This window comes from Triturus cristatus, chromosome 5_1, assembly GCF_964204655.1.
Source record: "Triturus cristatus chromosome 5_1, aTriCri1.1, whole genome shotgun sequence".
NCBI classification, from domain to species: Eukaryota; Metazoa; Chordata; class Amphibia; order Caudata; family Salamandridae; genus Triturus; species Triturus cristatus.
The window spans coordinates 804611275-804637744 of NC_140587.1; the positions used below are offsets into that span (position 1 = coordinate 804611275).

The 26470-nt window shown below is 45.8% G+C and overlaps 1 protein-coding gene across 2 annotated transcripts in view; it reads right to left on the minus strand.

The window, feature by feature from the left end:
* The window catches only part of LPIN2 (lipin 2), a 560786-nt gene that overhangs the window by 65212 nt on the left and 469104 nt on the right, over window positions 1–26470 (minus strand). The gene's annotated exons all lie outside the window — the stretch shown is intronic.

A 26470-nucleotide genomic window follows, 5' to 3' on the forward strand; every position in this document is an offset into this window, starting at 1 on the left:
AATGGGCAGGGGGCGAGATCCAATAGGAACCCTGCTTTACCAGAAAAGCTGACTGATATATTTTAAAATCTTCTAGGTTTACTCCACCTAATGATTTGTCAAGTCTCAGTTTTTTTATACCAATTCGAGCCTTCTTGCCACGCCAAAAAAAACTTTGTAAGAAGAATATCTAGTTTTTGATGAAAATCCTCAGTCAAAAGAAGTGGGAGCATGCTTATAAGATAGTTAACCAAAGGTGTAATCATCATTTTTATTGTTTCTACTCTTCAACATGTGATAAATTTTCATGACCAGGAATCCAAAAGCTTTGTGATCTTTTCCAGTGTTAACTTCTTGTTATGGTAGAGGATGTCAACAATATCGGAACAAAATTCAATCCCTAGATATTTTATATACTCTGATTGCCAAGCCAGGCCCGAATTACCTAAAACGTCTTTGGTACAGTGCACATTCAAGGGTTTCACTTTCGATTTGTCTTTATTAAGTTTATAGCCGAATGTACAGAGTACTCTCCAATTGTAGACATCCAAGCCTCAATTAAAGGTTTGGATTTTCAGTCATTATTAGAATATCTTCCGCATAAGCAGCTAGTTTAACCTGTTTATCTTTAAAACCTACTTCCTTTATATCCAAATTTAACTTAATATCTTGAATTAACGGTTCCAACGCCAGCAAGAACAAAGATGGAGACAAGGGGCAGCCTTGTCTAGTGCCTTGTTGGAGTAAAAGGTTCCGAAAGAGTTTCATTAATCACAATACGAGCCGATGGTGCCAAATAAAGGGACAATACCATGTTTATAAAGAGACTCCCAAATTAAACGTATTCATACATTGTTTTAAAAAGGTCCCAGAGACCCTATCAAAGGCCTTTTCTGCGTCCATTGTAATAGCAATTGCTGGATCTAGCTTAAACGCAGCATTTTCTAAAACATGACATACCAACCGAGTATTATCGTTAGACATACTCCCTTTAAGGAAACCTACTTGAGATTTACTTATTAGGTGTGGGAGAACAATGTTAAGTCTCGTAGCTAAGACTTTTGCGTAAATCTTACAATCAACGTTGATGAGAGAAATTGGTCTATAGTTCTTTGGAAGCAGAGAATCCTTCCCATCTTTAGGTGTAACTATTATGTTAGCTTCAATCATGGAATCCGTCGTGCGCCCTTCATTAGATATATTATTAAAAACGCTCAACATGGTCGGCTGCAAAATTTTTTTTTTTAAATGGCTGTAAAACCATCTGGACCTGGGGCTTTACCTTTCAAGGTTTTTATCGAGTTCGTAACCTCCACTGTTCTAATTGGTTTTCCTAGCTTTAGTTTGTCTGATTCAGACAATTGGAGTAAGTGAAGTCTATTCAAATATTGGGCACAATTCTCTAAATTAAGCTCCTGATCATTTTTATATAAATCCTCAGAGAAAAATGTAAAGGTGTTTAGTATATCTTTCTGCTTTGTGTGAGTTTGATTGTTAACATCCTTGACTAGATAACGTTTTGGTTCTGTTTAGGCTCAAGATATGAAGCGAGTAATTTACCTGCCTTATTGGCTTCACAAAGATTAAGGGCTTTACATTTATTTACCCATACTCCGGCCCGTTCACTCAAAATTTTTATTATATTCGTATTTCTTTTGCATTAGTAATGTGAGAATAGAGCTGTCTTTTAAGGAAGTGGCATGGGAGGATTCCAGGGTTTTAATTTTGTGTTCTAGTTTAACTAATTCAGCATTAATTTGTTTGTTTATTTTTGTTTTAATTTCAATAATTATACCACTAATGGTAGCCTTCGGAACATCCCAAAGGGTATTAACTTTAGTGTCTGGAGAATCATTATGTTTGAGATAACCTATGATAGCTTTTTCGATTTTCTTTTTGTCCTCAGGATCTGATAAAACATCATTGTTAAAGCGCCATCTTTTTGGTGAAGGTTCATTATGACTGCCTGCCAATTTAACATTAATGCACGAATGATCTGATACTAACCTTGGAGATATATCTGAATGTTCGATTAAATGAGTGAATTAACCTGAGATGCGAATGTAATCAATTCTAGTATATGAAGTATGAGGGGCGGAATAAAAAGTATAATCTCAGGAATCCGGGTGTTGAAGGCGCCAAGCATCTTTGAGGTTAAATTTGGAACATATAGTATGAACTATGGCGTGCGACCTGGTAGGGTAATATTTGCAAGTGGATTGTCCATCGATTATCGGGTCTAATGGGATATTGAAGTCTACATTCACTATGATAAGATCCTCCTTAGGGAGATTTTCTATAGTTTTTGAGATGCCCTCCCAGAAATCTGGTTCATCAGAGTTAGGGCCATATATATATTCACCACATGTATAAGGTCCACCCCTTTCCTTAAGTGGGTAACTAGTAATGTACCCTCACTATCATGCAATTGAGATTCTAACGAAATATTAGCTTTTTTAGCTATCAACGTAATCACACCCTTCTTTTTATGGATCTGCCGGTGAGCAAGCAATGTGTGAAATCCAGTTATGCTTAATAAAGTTAGCATCTTCTTTAGATATTTGTGTTTCTTGTAGTAAAACAATGTCCCCTTTGGTTTTAGCCAAATAGTCAAATATTTTCCTGCCTTTAATTGGGTGATTAAGCCCTTTAACGTTTAATGATGGTATGTTGAGATCTTCTGCTATGTTATATGACCTAGCTTGAGCCATCACATATATGATTGAAAGCAAGATGCACTAAACACGTACGTTATAGATGAAATACTGACTCCCATAAGAGTCGCTGAAATATTTCCACAATACACAGTCACTGTGTGTGTATATATATATATATATATATATATATATATATATATATATATATATATATATATATATTACCTACTGGCGGTCGCCAGTAGGTAGTTATAGTTAGGACCACGTTTCCATAGGAAAACCTCAACATTCTATTTTGAATAACTTTGGCGCCGGTCGACGAATCCTCGCGAATTTCTCAAAATAGGTGGGGCGCTACGCTCCGCTCCTACCCTGAAAGTCTCGGGGGGGATCCGTCAAGCGGGGGCTGAGATAAAAGGGGGGTCCCAAAACGCGTTTTTCCCATGCATTTTTCCATAGGACCTTTAGAACGAGCTACAGCCCGAACGGCTGAACAGAATTACTCAAAATTTGGCAGAGAGGTAGTCCCTAGGTCAAGGAAGTGCCTTTTGTAGGTTTGGTGTAAATCTGTTCAGTAGATTCTGAGAAAATAGCCTTTAAATCAATATATATATCTGAGCCCGCTTACGGTACGCTTACCGTACGCTTACGGTAAGCGTACGGTGGCGTGCGCGAGCGCGATTCTGATTGGCTCTTAGATCTTAGTAAACATTCGAATCGGCCGAAACCAGGAAGCGGCGGCCGCCATTTTGTGTATTTCACTCTGAAAAAAAGAGTGAAAACAAGGAAAGGGGGCAATGAGGAGAGTTACAGACCCCCTAACATTTGTAAGGGGGTCAAAGAAGGACAGAAAAGTACAAAAAAAACATTTATTGATTTTAAAAAAAATCACGGGGTACGCGTACGGTAAGCTTACAGTAAGCGTACGGTAGAAAAAAAAAAAAAAAAAAAAATTAAAATCAGATTTAAGTGTTTAGATATTAGGGGGCTCTAAAAAGAGCCGTTGTGTTTATGAAATGATTTTTTAGTGGTACCTACAAGTAAGTACCGATGCAGAGTCTAAGGTTCAAGAGGAAGACTCTGTTCCCTTCATCATTGAAGTGCACACCATCTCCTCTATAAATGTCTTGCATGTCATAACGCAAGTTGTTGTGGTAAATGGCACCCATACCATAGTCACGGAGGAAAGCAGAAACAGATTTGTTGACGTGCTTTCTTGCTTTGTCATCGCACCGCGTGCCCACCGTGCGTGCACGGCACTAACTGCGTAAAGTGGGCGCGCGGTGCGCGAAGCGCACCGCGTGCTCACTGTGCGCGCACGGTGCGCGAAGCGCACCGTGCGCGCACGGAACGAACTGCGTTAAGTGGGCGCGCACGCCACGAATGGCGTAAAGTAACTTAGCATTTAAAAAAACGTACAAATTCACTGAAAAAACCATAGGTTTCACACACGTTATAGTTAGGAATTAGCATTTAAAAAACCTTGCAAATTCACTGAAAAAACCATAGGTTTCACACATGTTATAGTTAGCGGAAATTTTACTGATAAAAAACCAATGAAATTCCCCCGTTATAGTTAGTGCAGGCAACTATAACTCACGCGACCGCAATCTTCTGCTGATGACATATGTGTCTTTATGAAAAAAAAATATTTGTAATATATGTATAGCTAAAAATGTATGGAAGAAGACATGGGCAAATAAGTGTCTAAATACAGTATTAGCATCAGCAGAGGATTGCGGTCGCGTGAGTTATAGTTGCCTGCACTAACTATAACGGGGGAATTTCATTGGTTTTTTATCAGTAAAATTTCCGCTAACTATAACATGTGTGAAACCTATGGTTTTTTCAGTGAATATATATATATATATATATATTATCTACTGGCGGTCGCCAGTAGATAGTTATAGTTAGGACCCTGTTTCCATAGGAAATCCGCAACATTCTATTTGGAATAACTTTGCCGCCGGTCGATGAATCCTCGCGAAATTTTCAAAATAGGTGGGGCGCTACGCTCCGCTCCTACCCTGAAAGTCTCGGGGGGATTCGTCAAGCGGGGGCTGAGAAAAAAGTGGGGTCCCAAAACGCGTTTTTCCCATGCATTTTTCCATAGGACCTTTAGACACAGCTACAGCCCGAACGGCTGAACAGAGTTACTTGAAATTTGGCAGAGAGGTAGTCCTCAGGTCAAGGAAGTGCCTTTTGTAGGTCTGGTGTAAATCTGTTCAGTAGTTCCTGAGAAAATAGCATTTAAATCAATATATATATGTGGGCGGAGCCTAACCACACATCTCATCCTGAGATCTGATTGGCTGTCAGCACTTCATCCAAGAAGTGTTGGCAGCCATCTTGGGACCAATATACATGATAGCACCTCATTAAAAAGCATTGCAGTTAATAGAAGATTTTAAGACTTTAGTTACATTATAAATCATTTGTTGATGGTACCATACTCATTTTAGGAATTGTGGTATGTTCTAAGGTGATTTCACCATGTGAAAAAGCCTTCTGCTGGGATATCATGATTGAGAGAAAAATATTTTCTCATGCTTTTACCACAGAGGTTTGGAAGGTGATCTATAAGCTAAACTGAGAGCTTATTTTCTGTAAATTCACATTATCTTTCTCAGTCATGTGAGAATGAAGTCTGACATTCTCAGTAAAACATGTACATCCAACAAGGGCAGAGACTGTCAGTTGATTCCTTTGTGTTCTACTGCAGCTTTCCAGAGTGTTCCAAAGAACTACTAGAGCGCTAACCGTCCTACTTATGATAAATGTATGGCACACCTGAAGCCATCTTGCTTGGATTAAAGTGGTAACTCTTAAAACATTTAATTTAAAAAGGAACAAAATGAGGTGGTTCATTTTTCCATAAAAAGTATGATTAGTGCTGCATAAAGAAAAATTAGGGCACATTTTGAGTGACTTCTCAAATCCTGGCATGCAGACTGAAACATGCACTTTCAATACCAGCAGCAGTTTTCCCTGGTGAGCAGTAGCTTTACTACAGTGATCTAATGAGCAAAAAGAGTGCTAACATTCTGATTTTATGGCAAATGTGTGACACATTTGAATGCCTTCTTGATGGAATCAAAGTAAAAAACTGAAAGTATTTCCTACTGAGGAGACTGCAGTAAATGAGGAAATTAGGAAACTTCATAACAAATAAGTCTCCCAAGATGGCCACCAGAGACAAAAGAGCCCAAATGTAGCCCAAATATCACCCAGATGTAGCCCAAGTATAGCCCGATGACAGAATGTCCAAGAATGTTCTTAAAAACAACTAGAGCACTTACTGTCTTCATTATGACAAAAGTATGGCACACCTGAAGCCATCTTGATTGGAATAAACTGGTAACACTTAAAACATTTAATTTAAAAAGGAACACAATGAGGGGGTTTATTTTGCCATAGAAATTATGATTAATGCTGAAGAAAGAAAATGAGGGCACATTTTGAGTGACTTCTCAAATCCTCTTCTATTTCATTAACAAATTCTGACATGCAGACTGAAACATGCACTTTTAATACCAGGAGCAGACTTCCATGGTGAGCAGTAGTTTTACTACAGTGATCTAATGAGCAACTAGAGTGCTAACATTCAGAATTCATGGCAAATGTGTGACATATCTGAATACCTTCATGATGGAATCAAAGTAAAAAACTGAAAGCATTTCCGACTGAGGAGACTGCAGTACATGAGGAAATTAGGAAACTTCATAACAAATAAATCTCCCAAGATGGCCACCGGAGACAAAAGAGCCCAAATGTAGCCCAAAATCACCCAGATATAGCCCAAATATAGCCCAATGACAGAAGTGTGCAAAACACTTATTATTTTGTGTTTTTGCAGTGTTATATAGTGCAGACTTGTCAGGTATTGGAGTGCTTTACATGAGCATTGGTTACATCACACAAGAACAAATTCATTTTGGTTGTAGACATGGGGAGACTAGGTGATTTGACCAGAATCACAGAATGTCGAGCTGACGCAGAAACTTCAACCTGGTTCCCCAGTTGCAAAGTCTGCAGTTCTGGAAGTAACACCACATCCTCTCCCCTAAGTGCAACATTTAATCAAGTTGTCAACTAGATAAAAAAACATAAAGATAACAAATAATTTAAAAGTGCTTTGTCGCTATTTGAAAACTCAGAAAATATGTCCTTATTTAAGTCTTGTAGAGCACTAACCATAATTTTGATGCCAATAAGACCCTCTCATATATGTATTTTCTAAAGGAATGCTCTAGGTATTACAGTTTTGATTACATCAAGATGATGTCAGGCGCTCCACACTTTTGTAATAAATATAGAATGTTAGCAATCTAGTTGTTCATTAGGATACTGTTGAGAGGCAGAGGCCAGGGGCACGGACTCTGAAAATTGAAGGCAGGTAGGAGGGTGCAAAGGCAACAATTTAACCACACTGAGCAGGCAGGAAGGGCCGTGGAAGCACAACAGACTATGGAGGGCAGTGGAAAGGGGGGCAGGGGCAACAAACCAACAATACAGGACTTGCAAGAGAGGCTGTTGGAGGGAAGATCTATTACGGGTCAAGGAAGCTAGGGGCGGTCCCCAGAGCCCCGGGAGCCACCACAGAACTGAGCAGGAGAGTGAGTCAGGGACAAAAGGGGCACCTTAATTTGAGCCGGGGTGCCTAGGAACGCTTGCTCCAAAAATGAAGAAAACAGACATATGAGACATGGAATTGGAGGCAGAATACAATGGCAGTTTAATGAGAAGATGCAACTTCAAAGAAACCACAGAATAGAGACCTAAAGTACAAAATACAGAATCCAGATAATCATACAGCTGTCATGATATTCTCTGTATCTCAATTAATGGACTGACAGAGAGAGAGAGAAAACACATCTATAAATGCATCATGAGAAACAAGTTACACCAAGGAAAATGTTACCTAGGGACACTCACATTTACTCTTAGAGCAAGCATTCCTGCAATTACAATACAACATCTTTTAAATGCAAAAGTAAAGAGAACAATGGTTAAACATAACATGACATTTCATATAGGTAAAATAGAATAAGATACTTCAAGCAAAGCCGAGCAAGACATTTTAAGCAAAGGAAGACAAGAGCTCCCAGTTCTTGGGGAAAACCTGCACAGCCTGTTAACCTACATACAGACGGCGAGGTTGTCCGTCGATATCTGTGGGTGCTCCCTTTTTATATCATTTTGTGGGCTCCTTTGCACGCTACATCTACCTACGTATGCTACCCAAAAGCTTCGTCTGCAGATTTTACCAGACATTTCGTCATTTACCCACTTAATGCTGACAATGGACTGGGTGAAAAGGTCAGTCGCTCAGGCCAATCGCTTATCGTAAGTTCCATAGAGCAAGCAGAAAATAATGGGTATTGTACAGGAATTCAATATATTCATGTATAAAATCTCCTCAGTTCTCCTAACTTGACGCCCTGCGGTTGCCACTTCCTTAAAAGCGGGAAACCTGCCCAGGAAGCAAGTACCAGTCCAGGATGCAGCCTACTGTATGTCGACAGCTTCAGGGGGATGTTGAACTTTGATACCGAGCACGGAGCACTCGGGTAGGGTGGGGGCTACTAGTTTGGAGCAGAAGGCCTCGCAGACCTGCCTTCAGACTGCTATACACTAAAATTGCAGAGCTATGGTCAATTTAACAAAGAGGCCTACATATTGAACAGAAGGGCCTACACAGGGGTTTTATGCTGGCTGAGTGGTAAGGATGTCTCAGGATAATTATATAGCAACACAGGACCCGCTGGTCAATTTAATACGGCCTACAAATGCGGCTGGCAGGGCAAGGACAAGGGTCTCATACTTCAGGTGTGGACAGAACGGGCCAGGGGCCCCCTGTGATACAAAATCTACCCTCCTTCAAGGCTGTGGCAATGTAATAGACCATTGTGGGCAGAAGGAAGAGGCAATGGTAGTACAACCATACATGCCAACAGACCCGATTCAGCCAGGAAACGTCCAATGTTTTTAAGCTCAAATGGGCTTTATTTGATCTGTCTCCTGTCTACAATATCCTCTTTTTCAATGTAACTCAAAGGGGAAAATCAATACCCCAGTTTTTTTTCAAAATCTCCCTCTTACCAAGTTCAAAATGTTCGCAAGTATGGTACATTGGATCATGGAAGGAAATGGGATAGGGACATGGACTTGGATAACAGAGGACAGGAGAGACATGGAGAGGTGCACCAAACTGACCCTGCAGGGCAGGCATCAGGGTTTGCAGCAGCACAATACACCACACAGGGCATGCAGGACGGGAGTGCAGCACAACAATCCATAGAAAGCAAGAGGGAGGGGACAGGACCATGCACATGGACAACAGAGAACAGAGGGGCAAGAGGCAATGGTAGCTAGCTGACCATAATGGACAGACAGGAGAGAAGGCTGCAGCATAACAGACCATAAAGGGCAGGAGGGACGGATCAGGGGCATTACAATGGAACAGACAAGCCAGGAGGGAGGGAGTAGGGGTCTGCACATGTAAACAGAGGGCTGGGGGCAAGGGGGCAGGGCAGGAGCAGCAAGATGGCCATGGAGGTCAGGCAGGATGGGCACTAGAAGCAAGACACAACATGAAGAGCAACAGTGAGACTGTGATGGCATACACACAGACCATGGAGGGAAGGTGGGAGGGGGTCAGGGGCAGCTAACTGACCACACAGGGAAGGTGGGAGGGGCCATGGCAGCACAGAAGACCATGCATGGCAAGTGGGAGGGTTAGTGGCAGCACAATGGCTATGATGGGCAAGAAGGAGGGTGCAGGGGCATGCACAAAGGACGATGGAGGATAGAAGGGAGGGTCAGGACCTGTGCACAGACAAGAAAGTTCAGGGGAAGGGGCCTCACAACAGACCACACGGGGCAGGCAGGAGGAGCAGTTGCAGCACAACAGACCAGGGAGGGCAGAAGGGTGTGGCAGTACAATGGACCATGTAGGACAGGAGGAAGAGGATAGAGGCATGGCATGTGGACAGGCAGGGTGGAGGTGGCAGGGACAGGTTACAGTCATCTGACAATGCTAGGCAGGTGGGAGGGGAGTGGCAGCTCAACAGAACACTCAGAGTAGATAGGAGTGGCAGGTCCATGGGACATGGTGGGCAAAAAGGATGGAGCAGGGGCATGCACAAAGACATCGGAGGGCAGGGGGAAGGAGAATAGGGGCAGCAAGCTAAGCACAGAGTTTAAGCAGGAGGTCAATGATGGGGCTTAGAATTGGGCAATGGAGGGCAGGAGGAGTGGACTGGTACATCATACTAAATTGAGGGCAGTGGCAGCACATCAGACCATGCATGGCAGGAGGGAGGAGGCTAGTCCATGGATTCACACAACAGAGGATAGGGAGGAGGGGGATGGGGCAGCAAGCTAACTGTTCAGAGAAGGCGGGTATTAGAAACTTTATTGTTTTTAAAACATTTTGTCTGTGCAAACTACTTAAAATATGAACAAGTATGCAGCATAATCTCACTTTTATTCAGGAAGAAGAAGACGTTAGTGACTGTGACTCCGGGCTCACTTGGCAAAAACACCCCCTGACCCTCCACCCCCTATCGCAAAATGTAATGCCCGTGAAAAGGGTAGGTGAACACAGTGTTATATAGAACATAGTCCTGAGAGCACGATTGAAAATGAAAACTAGATATAGTGTATGGTATAAACTATGCACCAAAAAGTGTGATATAAGATGAACCAGGCGTGAAATATAATATGCAATACATTGTGCGCAATGACAGATTCATTGGAGAGCGCGAGATAGCACAGGCACTAGCGTGTGCTATGCGATATGCGCCTTGGAGTGTAATATGCACAGGGCAGTGTTGTGTAACCTAACTAGTCTCTAAAGTTGTAATATAAAATATGTGCTGGGGAGTGTAACGTTGCATATGCACTGTGACAAAGATATGGATCCCAAATTGTAATATGTATGGCATAGCACTGTGCGTTATAACATAGGCATCGAGGAAGGCACGTTAGATGGGGCAATATAACCCGTGCGAAGACAAGTGTGGCATGACATTTTCACGGGGTGGTGTTCCAGTGCACATGGGCTAGAGAGTGTCATAGCATATGCACTAGCTAGTGGAATACAATACAGAGGTGTGTGGCACTCGGCAGGCAATGGTGGGTGTAACACAGCATTGGGCTCTGTCAGGAGCGTGCTGTGACTCGCAAGTGATGTTCGTCCCCTTTCCAGAGAGTAAAATAAAAAGTATTACACATCCGGCAGTGGATGTGTGTTTTATTAACTGTGAGGGGGGTTTCTTGCATAGTTTGTCGAATTTTTGTCGAATCCCCTTTGAATGGCTTGGTGTGCATGTGTATTAAATGTGCCCGTCAATAGCTACCCATGTTTGTATAAATAAACGACAAGGGTGTCTACCGGGATTAGGCACGGTAGAGCATCAGACATGTCAGAGCTTCACTAGTGGTGTAAATACATTCCACGTGGATTAATTGCATGCATAGTCACCTTTTAATGAATATCACGCAAATCGTCATGGTGATAGGTACGTACGGTTTGTCCAGCATGTCCTAGGTGTGTCTATAAATATATATTTTTTAAAAATAATAAAAAACAGTGGCCGGCCCTGGGGATTGGGGTCAAAAAAATATAATTAGGAGACAGGCCCTGGGGGATGGGGTCATCAGGGCCAATAAATTAGAATAAGAAGGGGAACCACACAGCCCCCCTTCTTAAAAAAATAAAATAAATAAAAGACTGGCATCGTGCCGGGGGCCATGCCCCCTCCATGCAGTACTCTGCAAACGCGCCCCCAACAGGCATCTCCAGTATGCGCCAGGGAGCTGCGCTGCAGACAGGTGTTCTGAGGCCAAGCCCCTTTTTACACCTCTCTGCAACGCAGCTCTGTGGCGCTTACTGGAGGTACCTAGTGGTCTAGTGTGACCCTAGGGACCCTTAGGATTCAAGGGGACTTAATCTCTCAACTTAGAACAGCCACAGGGCGCGTTTACACAGTGGTGAAGGGAGGGGACGGGGCCTGAGGTGACGTGTGCAAACACGCACCATGGCACGTTTTAAATTGGGGATATAATTTCCCTTCAATACTGAGGGCCCCTGGGGGCTAACTAGCCCACCAAGTGCTTCCAGTAAGCGCCACTGAGCTGCATTGCAGAGAGGTGGTCCAGGCCGTGCCACTTTTTACACCTCTCTGCAACGCAGCTCTGTGGCACTTACTGGAGGTACCTAGTGGGCTAGTTGGACCCTAGGGACCCTCAGGACTCAAATGAACTTAATCTCCCAACTAAAAACGGACACAGGGCGTGTTTACACAATGGTGAAAGGAGGGGACGGGGCCTGAGTTAACGTGTGCAAAAACGCCCTGTGGCCTGTTTTAAGAGGTAGTTTTAATCCCCATGCCCTATTATATACTAGGGGTTTATAGAGGAGGTAAGGCTAATCACAGGGGGACCCCAACGCATAATGTTCCCTAGTGTATGTAGGTGTTTTCACTGTATTCTAAGTGTCTTTTAACATAGCACTGGCTCTAGGACTGGGTAGTCAGACTCAGTTACCACCAGTATCCGTCTGAAAAAGTTGAGGGTACAGGATGATTTTGCAACAAGGCTTCTTTCTGCTCTTCTTTTTGTTCTTTCTGCACGTTATCCTTCTTCCTGCACTTATCTTCGTATTTGAGGACTTCTGTTGCTTCTTTCTGCACTTCTTTTGTTTCTTTCTGTGCATTTTTTCTTCTTTCTTCACATGTCCTATCTCTGTAGGCATAGTTAGAAATTAGCATTTAAAAAACCTTTGAAATTAACAGAAAAAACCATAGGTTTCAGGCACGTTATAGTTAGGAATTAGCATTTAAAAAACCTCAGAAATTCACTGAAAAAACCATAGGTTTCAGGGGTGTTATAGTTAGCTGGACTTTTCACTTGTACAAAACCATTGAAATTCCCCCGTTATAGTTAGTTCAGCTAACTATAACTCGCGCGCCCGCAATGCACTGCTGATGACGTCACATATTACATCACTCATGACATGGTCAGTGACATCACTCATGACATCACTGATGACATCTCAAATGACATCACTGATGACATCACTGATGACATCATCCTTGTGATAGAGTGGCAGACCTCCTCTCACCCTAATATAACCTTTGATACACACATTCAAAAATAGAGACTAAAATTTTCAAAACAATGGACATACCAATACCAGTTACAACAACCTCTTCAGTAATTCTAAGATCCACATACACATCCACTCATTCACCAACAGTCCAATACAGTCACTCATACATGTACTCACTCATCATATGTACTCATACACCTATACATCCTGTTACACAATGCCACTCATCCATAGTTACTCACACACATAGTCACTCATGCTAATAAAGAATCAAACATACATTTACTTGCATATACAGTTATACACACACCACCACACTTACTTCTACGGAAACTTACACATACTTAGTCTTTTAAACAATCACTTATAGAAACACATACTTATTCATACAGGAACTCTTTCAATCTCTCACTCTCACATATACTCACATATATACACCAATAGTCACATATACTAGTTTAAAACATATGTAGTTACTCATAAAGACACTATTGAGACAGTCATTCACTCACTAACACACCCATACACACACTCATCCACCCATACAGTCCTGCACACATACTGTGTTCAACACATACAAACAGTGAGTCACTCATTCATGCACCTATGCACTACGTAATACCCCCACCGAACCATGCAGACACTCAGACTGATACTCAAAAAACCAACTAATAACCTATATAGACACCCATGTAGCTACTCACCAACCCATGCAGCCACTTATACACAAAGTGAGAGACTGATACAGATATTTACATATTTAAACATTACTCACTAAGCCATGTATTCACTATGATACACTTAATCAGTCAGTTACACAATCAATTTTTCAAAAACAAATCATCCATTTAGACACTTATATACCCATTTATTCTTCCATCGACCTTGAGATATACATATATAAAACATATTTAATTTTCAGAATAACACACATTCACTGGATGATGTCATCAGTGATGTCATCAGTGATGTCATTTGAGATGTCATCAGTGATGTCATGAGTGATGTCACTGACCATGTCATGAGTGATGTAATATGTGACGTCATCAGCAGTGCATTGCGGGCGCGCGAGTTATAGTTAGCTGAACTAACTATAACGGGGGAATTTCAATGGTTTTGTACAAGTGAAAAGTCCAGCTAACTATAACACCCCTGAAACCTATGGTTTTTTCAGTGAATATATATATATATATATATTCACTGAAAAAACCATAGGTTTCACACACGTTATAGTTAGGAATTAGCATTTAAAAAACCTTGCAAATTCACTGAAAAAACCATAGGTTTCACACATGTTATAGTTAGTGGAAATTTTACTGATAAAAAACCAATGAAATTGCCCCGTTATAGTTAGCGCAGGCAACTATAACTCACGCGACCACAATCCTCTGCTGATGCTAATACTGTATTTAGACACTTATTTGCCCATGTCTTCTTCCATACATTTTTAGCTATACATATATTACAAATATTTTTTTTTCATAAAGACACATATGTCATCAGCAGAGGATTGCGGTCGCGTGAGTTATAGTTGCCTGCGCTAACTATAACGGGGCAATTTCATTGGTTTTTTATCAGTAAAATTTCCACTAACTATAACATGTGTGAAACCTATGGTTTTTTCAGTGAATTTGCAAGGTTTTTTAAATGCTAATTCCTAACTATAACGTGTGTGAAACCTATGGTTTTTTCAGTGAATTAGTACGGTTTTTTAAATGCTAAGTTTTTTCGGCCACCAAAAGCACAGGGGGTGGGGTAAGTGTGGATAGTGTTTTTTTTATTTTTATTTTTTTACCGTACGCTTACCGTAAGCGTACGGTAAGCGTACCCCGCGAAATTGCCGAAAAAAAAATAAAACCGTTTTTGCACATGGGGGATGTTTGGGGACTCCCTCAACATGACTATGTGGGAGGGAGTTGTCAAAACAGCCCCTTTACATGTTTTTGGGCTTCCGATTTTAAAAATCTCTCTCAGTGCGAGAGACAAAATGGCGGCCGCCGCTTCCTGGTTTCGGCCGATTCGAATGTTTACTAAGATCTAAGAGCCAATCAGAATCGCGCTCGCGCACGCCACCGTACGCTTACCGTAAGCGTACGGTAAGCGTACCGTAAGCTGGCTCAGATATATATATTGATTTAAAGGCTATTTTCTCAGAATCTACTGAACAGATTTACACCAAACCTACAAAAGGCACTTCCTTGACCTAGGGACTACCTCTCTGCCAAATTTTGAGTAATTCTGTTCAGCCATTCGGGCTGTAGCTCGTTCTAAAGGTCCTATGGAAAAATGCATGGGAAAAACGCGTTTTGGGACCCCCCTTTTATCTCAGCCCCCGCTTGACGAATCCCCCCGAGACTTTCAGGGTAGGAGCGGAGCGTAGCGCCCCACCTATTTTGAGAAATTCGCGAGGATTCGTCGACCGGCGCCAAAGTTATTCAAAATAGAATGTTGAGGTTTTCCTATGGAAACGTGGTCCTAACTATAACTACCTACTGGCTATCGCCAGTAGGTAATATATATATATATATAATCTACTGGCGGTCGCCAGTAGATAGTTATAGTTACAACCTAGTTTCCATAGGAAATCTCAAAATTCTATTTTGAATAACTTTGGCGCCGGTTGACGAATCCTCGCGAAATTTTCAAAATGAATGGGGCGCTCCGCTCAGCTCCTACCCTGAAAGTCTCGGGGTGATTCGTCAAGCGGGGGCCGAGAAAAAGGGGGGGTCCCAAAACGCGTTTTCCCCATGCATTTTTCCATAGGACCTTTAGTCGCAGCTACAGCCCGAACGGCTGAACAGAATTACGTGAAATTTGGCAGAGAGGTAGCCATAAGGTCAAGGAAGTGCCTTTTGCAGGTCTGGTGTAAATCTGTTCAGTATTTCCTGTGAAAATATCATTTAAAAGCATATCAATATCTATACGCGCGCACCGTGCGCGCACTGTGCGCGCACCCTGCCATGCGCGAGCGCAATTCTGATTGGTTGTTAGATGTCGGTAAACATTCGAATCGGTCGAAACCAGGAAGTGTCGGCCGCCATTTTGTCTCTCGCAGTCTGAGGGGGTGAAAAAAAAAGGTGGAGAACGTGAAAAGGGGGCAGAGTGGACAGTTCCTGACCCCCTATCCTTGGTCAGGGGGTCACAGAAGGACCCCCAAGGGAGAAAAAAACATTTTTTTTTTTTAAATCGCGAGGTGCGCGCACGGCACGCACTGCGAACCGTGGGTGCTCGGTGCGCGAAGCGCACCGAGCTCCCACAGACCTTAACCCTAGAATCAATTCGCAGAACAGGGAGGATGGGTGGAGCGGTAAAGAATCTATCACTAACTAATGTCTCTTACAGCTATATCGTTACACAAGTAGTAACTTGTGCATCTGAAAGAGACACGTTAGTGATAGATGCCTTACCTTAGAATAGGTACCCCAGCAATACCAACCCCGGTGGTAGGTCTGCGAATAGATTACACCAGAAAGCCACGGAGAACAGACCGGCCAAAGAAGCCGTCTCTCCGTACTTCACTGTCAAGGCAGTAATGCTTGGTAAACGTGTGCAGCGAGGCCCACGTAGCTGCCTGACAAATATCCTGCAAGGGAACGCTGCGTCCCAAGGCAGTAGTGGCTGCCGTTGCCCTGGTAGAATGGGCATGCAGCCCCACAGGAGGCTCCTTCTTCGCCAACGAGTAACATGCTTTGATGCACAGAACGACCCACCGAAAGATGGTCAGTTTGTGAACAGCCCGACCTTTTTTGGCACCCACGTAGCCAACAAAGAGCTGGTCATTCACCCGGGACTGCTGTGTGTGCGTCAGATAGAATGAGAGCGCACGTTTTGGGTCCAGACGGTGGAGCCTCTCTTCCTCTTTCGAGGGATGTGGAGGCTGAAAGAAGGTGGGCAAGGTGATGGTCTGCCCGATGTGGAAGGGTGTGACAACCTTTGGCAAAAAAGGACGGGTCCTTAAAACCACCTTGGCCGGATGAACAGAAAGGAAAGAAGATTTAGAAGAAAGAGCCTGGAGCACACTCACTCTTCTGGCAGAGGTGATAGCTACCAGGACAGCCGTCTTGAGAGTGAGAAGACGTAAAGGACAGGTATGAAGGGGCTCAAAGGGAGCGCACATCAGATAGGTCAAGACAAGATTTAAGTCCCATTGAGGCATTACGAAAGGCACGGGGGGGGGGAACGTGTGCGTAAGGCCTTTCAGGAAACGGTTAACAACCGGAGACTTAAAGAGAGAAGGCTGATCTGGAATTCTAGAAAGGCAGAGATGGCCGAAAGATAACCTTTGATTGTGCCCAGAGCAGAGCCCTGCTGGGCCAAAGATAATAGGAACAGAAGGACCTCAGAAAGAGGGGCAGAAAGAGGATCCGCAGACTGCGCTGTGCACCACGCCACAAACTTGTTCCACCGGCAGGCGTACACCGTCTTAGTGGATGGACGCCTGGCTGCCAGAATGACATCACAGACTTCGGGACGAAGATTGAAAGCGGTCAACTGTCGCTGCTCAATCTCCACGCATGGAGGAGGAGGCTGGACAGGTTCGGGTGGAGGACCGTCCCCTGCTGCTGCGACAAAAGATCCTCCCGAAGAGGCAGATGGATCAGGGGATCAAGTGCCATGCAGAGTAGCTCGAGATACCAGTATCTTCGTGCCCAGTCCGGAGCCACAAGGATGACTTGTGCCCGGTTGCGCCGAATCTTCTTCAGCACTCTGGGCAGAAGTGGTATAGGCGGAAAGGCGTACAACAGACCGCAACTCCACTCGTGACGAAAAGCATCGCCGAGCGAGTGCCGCCTTGGAAATTCCAACGCGCAGAACTGATGAAATTGTCTGTTCTCTTCAGTGGCGCATAGATCCAACCAAGGCTCTCCCCACTGTTGAAAGAGACCTTGCGCCATGTCCGAGTGCAGACGCCATTCGTGATCCATCAAGCACCAGCGGCTGAGTTCGTCCGCCCTGGCGTTCAGAGAACCTGCCAGGTGTTGAACCACCAAGGTAATGCCTTGATGTTCCAGCCATGTCCAGAGGTGCAGCGCCTCCTCACATATGGTCCACGACCCCACCCACATGGCGGTGGTGTTGTCCGTGAACACCTGCACCACACTTCTCCAGACAGAGGGAAGGAATGCCTTCAGCGCAAGTCGGATCACCCGCAGCTTCAAAAGGTTGATATGGAGCTGGGACTTCGCCGGAGACCAGAGTCCTCTGATCAACGCCTCTCCCAAGTGGCCTCCCCATCCCAAGAGGGACGCATCCGTCACCACTGTGTGCTCCGGTTTGGGAAGGGAGAGGGATCTGCCATTGACCCAATCGCGATTCGTGAGCCACCACTGCAATTGCCGTGCAGTGCCCTTCAAGATCCAGGATGCAGGAGGCCATCAGGCCCAGGAGCCGGAGGGTCATCCTGACTGAAACCCGGGATAGAGGCTGAAAGATCGGAATCATAGCCTGAATATCCCAGACTTGCTGCTCGGGAGGATAAACCCCAAACCGCGTTGAATCCAGAACCGCTCCTATGAAGGAAAGCTGCTGAGAGGGACTCAGGTGTGACTTCGGCACGTTGTTGGAGAACCCCAGCAAATGCTTGAGATCGGCCGTAGTCTGAAGGTGGGAGACGACTGTCTGGGGCGAGCCCGCCTTCAACAACCAGTCGTTGAGGTAGGGGAAGACTGACAACCCTGACCTGCGCAGATGAGCTGCTACCACCACCATCACTTTCGTGAACAACCGAGGTGCGCTGGGAAGGCCAAAGGGGAGCACGGCAAATTGAAAATGCTCGTGGCCTACCGTGAACCACAGGTAACGCCGGTGAGCTGGCAGGACGGGGCTCTGTAAATATGCGTCCTGCAAGTCCAACGCTACCTTCCAGTCTCCAGGGTCGAGGGCAGCCAAGACCTGAGCCAGAGTCAGCATTTTGAACTTCTCCTTCCGGAGGAAGAAGTTGACGTTCCGGAGGTCCAAGAAGGGACGTAGACCCCCTTTGTCCTTCTTGGGGACCAGAAAGTAGTGGGAATGACAACCACTCCCTACTTCCGTCCCAGGAACACTCTCAATGGCCCCCTTGGCCAAGAGGGTCGTAACTTCCTGCCACCCACTGGAGTGGGGTGCTCCACAAAGCTCGGATTAGGAAGGTTTGGAGTCAGAAGCAGCGGGGGCGGAATTGGACTGACCCCCACGCTGATTCCAAGACCTGCCCCTGCGGAAGCCGCGGCCGCACTGTGGTTGGTTCTGCACAGGTTTGCTGAAGGAAAGCGCCTGGGCACCCCTGCCGTTGCCACGAAAGGAACGAAAACCAGGAGTAGCTGGGCTTTTCGTGGAAAGACCTAAGGACTTGGCCGTAGCCCGCGAGTCCTTAAAACGCTCCAGCGCACTGTCGGCGTTATCGCCAAACAGGCGGGTGCCATCAAAGGGCATGTCCATGGGTGAGCTTTGTACATCTTGCGAGAACCCGGTAGATCTCAACCAGGCGTGGCGACGAAGCGCCACAGTCGTAGAAATGGCTCTACCTAGTGAGTCCGCGGTGTGCAAACCACACCGAATGGCGAACTTAATCGCATCCTTACCCTCGGCAACAGCTTGAGACAGCACAGCTTGGGCCTCTTCAGGACACTGAGGCAACACTTGTGCAACGGCATCCCACATCACGTGGGAATAGCGGCCCAAGAGGCATGCGGTGTTCACTGACCGCAGCTCTAAGCTGGCCGAAGAGAACAACCGCTTGCCGAACTGCTCCAGCTTCTTAGAGTCCTTATCCAACGGAGCCGTGGGAAAGGCACTCTGGGACGTCGAAGCTTGGATGACCAGGCTCTCGGGCGTAGGATGATTGGTCAGAAAAGCAGGGTCACCCGGCGCCAGGCGATGATGCCTGGCGACATTCTTATCCACCGGGGCCCCTGTGGCTGGCCTCGACCAAGTGCCCAGCAAGACATCAGTGAGGGCGTTGTTAATTGGCAGCTGGGGCTCCGACGAAGTGGACGCCGTCTGGAGCACCTCAGTGAGGAGATTAGTCTTCAAGGCCACCGTAGGGAGATCAAGGTGGAGAACCTCAGCGGCCCGACGAAGCACCATCGTGTACGAGGCGCCCTCCTCCATGGTAGGCGGAGGAGAGGCAAATCCCGGGTCAGAAGAGAGATCGAGGCCGCCGGCCTCCTCTAACTCGATGCCCAGTCCTGCTCGGAGACACACTGATGAGCAAGTGGGTCATTGGACCCCTCCCAGTCATCCTCCATGTCCGACGCATGCGGGACAGGCTGCGGCGGCAGGGACTGGGGAAGGAACAAACGGCGCCGGACCGGTGCTATGTCACAGTGTGAGTCCCAGGTAGGGACAAAAGTGTCAGAGAACCTGGGCAGGGGCGGGACAAATGGTACCCACTGCGGTGGCGGAGCCGAGGGCGGCGCTGGGGCTGGAGCTGGCAGTGCGGGACCTTGTGGTGCCGTGGCCAGAGCCAGCGGCGCTGGGGTGGGAGCCGTCGGCCCGACAGGATCCAGACACGGGACCGCGGGGCTACCTGTTTAAGCCTCGGGCTCCTGCCGGCGCGCCAGGAGCCCGAGGCTTAAACAGGTAGTCCAAGGTGGCAAGAAATTCTTGCACCTGAGCGGGAGTCGACGACGGACCCGGGTAAGGTGGGTAGGCCGTGGGACTCCCGTCCCCCTCGACCACATCCAGGGAGCGACAGGGGGACACATCGGAGAGCGACAATGCTTCTTCGACTTCTTTTTGGGTCGTCTCTTACCCGAATCCGAGGGTGAAGTCTTGGAGCTCGAGGAGCGATGATGGTGGCCGCGAACGGCACGGGGACGCGTTCCTGACCTCAAACAGCTTCCGGCGCCGCTCCCTCAAAGCCTTCGGGGCCATGGCCTCACAGTCCATGCAGGCCCAAGAATTGTGGTTGCTCTCCAGACAGATGTTGTGGGGGTCCGCCATCCATATATTGCGCCGGCAGGCCCCACAAGACTTAAAACCTTGAAAGAGACACGTTAGTGATAGATTCCTTACCTTAGAATATCCCCAGGCGTAGCATGTTTCTACTGTGTGGTGGACCCAATATGAGATTTTGTTGTTTTGTGCCTCCCATGTCACACTCTGTTGCTCCGCTCTGACCCTATTCTGTTTGGTGCTCACCTCCCAGGAAGTTGAGCCTTCCAACTCATCTGGGTTCACCAAACTCAAACTTACAGGAGACAAAAAGTCTCAAAAAGTGACTACGGTACGTGCTCTAACCAGATCTGCGCTTACTGGCGTGGAAAAAGGAAGAACTGACGTCTGCGCGCATGGGTGGCACCTAAGTAGTCTCTGTGATGTCATCTCAGCGCATACGACGCCAGCGACGGACGCGGAGCCGTATGACGCAACCTACAGACGCGCAGGGGTACTGCGAACGAAAAAACTTTCCGGATCCAGTCTGACGCCTGGGGATATTCTAAGGTAAGGAATCTATCACTAACGTGTCTCTTTCAGATTCTAAATTTAGTGGGGCCAAAAAAGAAGAACTTTTTTTTTTTTTCCTCCAGAGTTTTATATAGCGCGAACTTGACCCGAATCCAATCAGGTATCAGAGCGCTTTACATAGCACCAGTTACGTTACATGAGGACACACATTCATTTTTTTTTGTTTGGCACGGGGAGATTACGTGATTTGCCCAGAATCGCAGGATGTTCAGCGTCATTACCGAGACTCGAACCCAATTCCCCAGGTCCGAGGTCAAGCGCCCTAGCCGTTAGGCCAACTCCTCTACCCAGAGAACTGGATATTTTTGTCTCTTAGCCTAGCTCGTAAGCCAAGAAAACACTTCCTTATTTCCACAGTAGGTTTAGAGTAGTCCTGCGTGAAGATTACTTTGTGGCCATTCCAAATGAGTTGACGAGTTTTACAGGCATAGTTGAGAATAGCTTCAGTGTGTTGAAACCTCAAAGGCCTACAGATGATAGGTCTTGTTGTTATCCGTGACCCAGACGGAAAAGATGGGACTCTGTGTGCCCAATCAAGCTCTAGAGGATTGGAGAATTTTAAACCAGTGAACAGAGGGATCCAGTCTTCCAAGAAGGCAAGACATGACCCCGCGGCATCTTCTGATCCTTCTGAGAAACCTAAAATTCTGATGTTGCCCCTGCTCGGCTGCTTGTTTTTTAAGGTTGGTTTTCAAGTCCCTGAGTGATTTCAGCTCTTTGCATGATTTAAAGGAGAAATCTTCAACATTGTTAATACTTTGTTCAGCAGCCTTTATTTTAGAGTTAATCGTATTCATGTCCGCACGTATGGCAGTTAGTTCTAGCTTCATAGTGTCCGTGGTCTGTTTAGTGGACTTAGCTAATTCGTGGACCTCCGCTAATTTTTTAAGAATCATGTCCATGGTGCTGGTAATATCAGCTTTGGCTTTGATAGGGGAGTCAGATAGTGCAGGTTCTCCCTTATTCTACTTATACTGAATCTTAGACTCCTTTTCAGCCATTATGAGCGATATGGAAACAGGGGCTAAGACCCTGTTCAATTTGGTGTTAGAAGTACCAGAGCAGAGAATAGCGTGGGGTATTGGTGAGGAAACCCCGTATGAAATGCAGACCAGAACAGCAGCAAAATACACTCACACAGCAGAGGGCTACCAGCTGGCATATAAACTCAATGGGTAAATGACATCACCCTCACCATGAGCACTGATACAATGACACTTTGTAAATGCAGTAGAACTGCAGCGTTCAGTAGAAACAGATCAAGTCTCCACATCGATCTGAGGTCGCCTTTTTAAGGTCAGCGTCACTCGTGGAATGGCAGCTAGCATCCAAACAGACCCTCCATCCAGTGTTTCATAAAGGGCTCCACTCTGCAACAACTAAGAATGCACAAGCATTTAATCCGCTCGGCACCCCACATGCAACAATTAAGCTCAGATCATTGCACCACCAGCATCGCTGCCATTTTTTAGTCAGGCCTCGTTTAATGGCGAACACCGCAACTACAAAGGATCGAACAATGGTATAAATACCGTTAGTAGAGGTGAAATAATTCTTGTCCATAAGTCTCAGCTGATTGGAGAGGCTGGGATCACTAGTTCGAAACTCTTACAAGGACAGCAACAACAAAGCCTTCGATCTGCCATTTTGTAAAACTGCCGTTCTTCTCACGTCGAGAATTATTTCCTTTTATTTGCACTCCACAGCCCTCATTGTTTAAAGCCGATGTAACCTCCAACAGCAGCACACCAGCCTTAATCGAATCCTGGTGTTCTACTATGATAATCGCGCTGTCTCTTGAGACGCTTCATTCAGTCTCCGTTCGAGAAAGCGAGACGCAATCAGGCAGCCATCGGCTCTGCCGTCAAAGCCACGCCCCGATAAGTCACTGTTCTTTAGCGGGTGAAGGAGGAAGTGTTCTGTGATGGCCATTAGGGGAGTCTGAACTGGAAGGAAGCCACATGGGAGTTGGATTTCTAGTCAGCACACGCGGCTCCAGCAACTTGGCAGCCCCTTCAAAACCAAGGGGACTGGTAGAACAGAAAGTCCTCTAGTATCACAGGTCTTCAAGTATACAACAGATCCCAATACCCCAAGGCATTCCTCCAATCAGCAAACTGGCCAGTAAGCAACTTTCGAAGCATATGCATGGTCCAAAGTCCACAGTCATCGGGGGCTAGCTCCACAGTGGCTGGCTTCACCCGGCAGCTAGATCTTTACAGGCCATGTCATAGCAGATTTTGATACACAACATAATCCATCTAGACAATGCCCTTTTTTGCACAGCTTTCCTGCTCCTCTTTTCTTCATACCCTGTAAAAAGCTGGTCATTCCCCCAGACGTCCTTTGTGTAATCAATGACAATCTTTCTGCTCCCATTAGGGTCCAGCATATGCAGCCTCTTCTCCACCTTGGGAGGGTGAGGAGGGCGACACGAGGAGGACATATTACTGACTGACCCAGATAGAATGGGGTCACCACCTTTAGAAGAAAAGCAGCCCTGGTTCTCAGGACTAACTTGTTGAGGCAGAAAGTGGTGAATGAGAGTTTGAAGGAAAGTAGTTGCAACTTACTGACCTGCATAGCAGAAGGGACAAGAAAAACTGTTTTAATCATTAAAAGATTTAATAAACAACCGTGAAGAGGCTCAAATAAAGCTCCCATTAAAATAGTTAGAACCAGATTTAAATCTCAATGTGGCATAATAAAAGGAGTGTGAGGGAACATATTGATCTGACCGTTCATAAATCGCTTAACAATGGGGGACTTGAAAAGGGACGGTTGAGCCGGAAGACACAGGAAGGTAGACAAGGTCACCAGATATCACTTCGCTGTACCCACAGCACAGCCTCTGCTGTCCTAGAGAAAGCGTGGATCTGAGGATGTCAGATAGCCGTGCTTCCAAGTGGTCATTTTGATGATTTACACTCCAAGCTACAAACTTTTGCCATCTACCAGTGAACGTTGATTTGGGGGAAGAAAGAAGAGAAGATCCACATCCACAACGTCATCAGGTAGCTTAAATACAGATATGTGTTCTCACTCAATCTCCATGCCTGAAAGTGCAGGTTCTTAAGATGTGGGTGTAAAACCTTCCCTTCTAACTGATGATGCAGGGCACACATGGTGAGGTATAAAAGGTCTGAATACCACACCCTTCTCAGCCAATCCTGGGCCACTAGTTTGACTTGGGCACTGTCATGGGGGACCTCCCTGAGCCTGAGGAATCAAGGGCATGGGAGAAAACATGAAGTGGAAAGGCAAGTTCCACTTTAACCACAACGTGCGCTTGAACGCTCCTTGATCAGATGCTGGAGGGTACAGAATTCCAGGCAATGCAAATTGGAATGAGTGGTGAAAAGATCCACATGAGGCAAGCCCCAAAGATTGAAAATGCCCTTCACTACCTCCAGGTGGAGACACCACTTGTTGTTGGCAAAAAGATGCAGACTCAGGTCGTCTGCTCTTATGTTCAATGAACCAATTCGACACAAGCCACATTCTGTGGCTCTGCACCCACCAGATTCTCAGGGCTTCTCGGCACAGAACCTGGGACCTTACTCCATGCTTGCTGATACACCACATCGCGGTCACAGTCTCTCAAGATTTGGATTGATCAATCGCGAAGGGAAGGGAGAAAAGCCTTCAGCACCAGGGGAACACCTTCCGTTCTAGAACATTTATATGAAACTCTGGAGACCAAGGGCCTCTGAGCTCTAGTTCCTCTAGATCAGCAACCCACTCCAGGATAGAGGCACCTGTCGCTGTGGTATTGGGTGGGGGGTCAGAAGGTAACTAGTAGATGGGTAGTGTATATCCTTTTCCACAGTTTGTAAGACCCAGTGGTTTGAAGTTATGGCCTTCTAGGCCTTTGGAAAAAGGAAACCTCACCTCCCATCAGTATTGAGCAAGCCAACAAGGGAGAAATTGGAGCTGCTTCCCTGTGGTGGCTGGAGAGAGAGTGATTGTATTGGTGGCTGGATGTTCTCTACCTTTTCGGTGGCCCCTGTACTGGCACAGGATGGCATCCTGGGCCTGCTGCTGAGCAAGGGCAGCTTGGCGGAAAGTTGGGCCCTCTCCCAAAGCCACAAAACTTTCAAAACTCAAAGAAGTCTTTCTTTTGGGGTTGCAGACTAAGGGAATGGGCCGTGGAAGAACTAGCCTTAAAATATTTCAAAACTGAGAAAGCCTTCTCCCAAAGTAGTTTGGTGCCTTCTAAGGGGAGGTCCAGGAGAGACAACTGGACAGTGGAGGAAAATCTTAATGTTCAGAGGTAGGCGTGCCTGCAAACTATGACAACCGAATCCTCTGTGTACAGACCTGGCTAGATTACCTGTCCAGATACTGCTTCACCATCTCTGATGAGGTCCTGGAAGAAGAACTGGAGTCCTGGAGAAGATTAGGAATGAGTGTGTTCACCATATCGAACAGTGCAAGTACATAGTGCCCTAATAGGACTTAAGTGCAAGGCTCCCCGTCGCAAAGATGCTCTTGGCCAAACCTCCATTTTTTAGACCCCCTATCCTCTGGGGCAGTAGGAAAAGTGTCATGGGACAGGAGAGAAGAGGCTTGAAGCATGAATAATAAGATTTTCTGGGGAAGGGTGCTCTGACAAAAATAAAGGGTCACCCGGAGCTGGTCTATACCGCCTGGCGATTGATCTATTAAGGCCCGGAGCGGAGGATGGCTTTGTCCATGCAGTGAGTACAGGGTCTAAGAGAGTCTCATAAATTGAAACAAGTGGCTCCGAGGTGTGACCTCTGTGAGAATAGCAGATTTTGCTACTATGTGGGCAGTGGTAGTTCTAGAAGGTAGCTCCAAGGTGTGGTCTGTGGGACCTCTGGGAGAATGACAGATTTTGTTGCTACTGTGGGCAGCGGTAGTTCCATAACTTCTGTACTCTTTCGAATTACAGAACGGTAGGAAGATGCACCCGGGGAGCAGGCCCTACTGGGTTAAAAAAAGTCTAGTTCTTGGGAAAGGATAACACTTTCTCAGAAAGATTCTTGAGAGTACCACTGAGTGGTTTCTCTGGCCTCACGATATAGCAATCTCTCTGCACCAAAGGCCTCTTTTCCATTCAGCAGCTCAATCCCTCCAGTACTGAGAGTATCACAATGGTACAAATGGTAACACTTGCAATCAATGTGCAGAAACATTCATTTCCTTCTACATTGATAAATTCCATCCAGATATTTATTTACTTAGATTTAGCATGTATCTACAAGAGGCAAAGAATGTGGCACCTTTCTTCAAAATACCAGGCCAT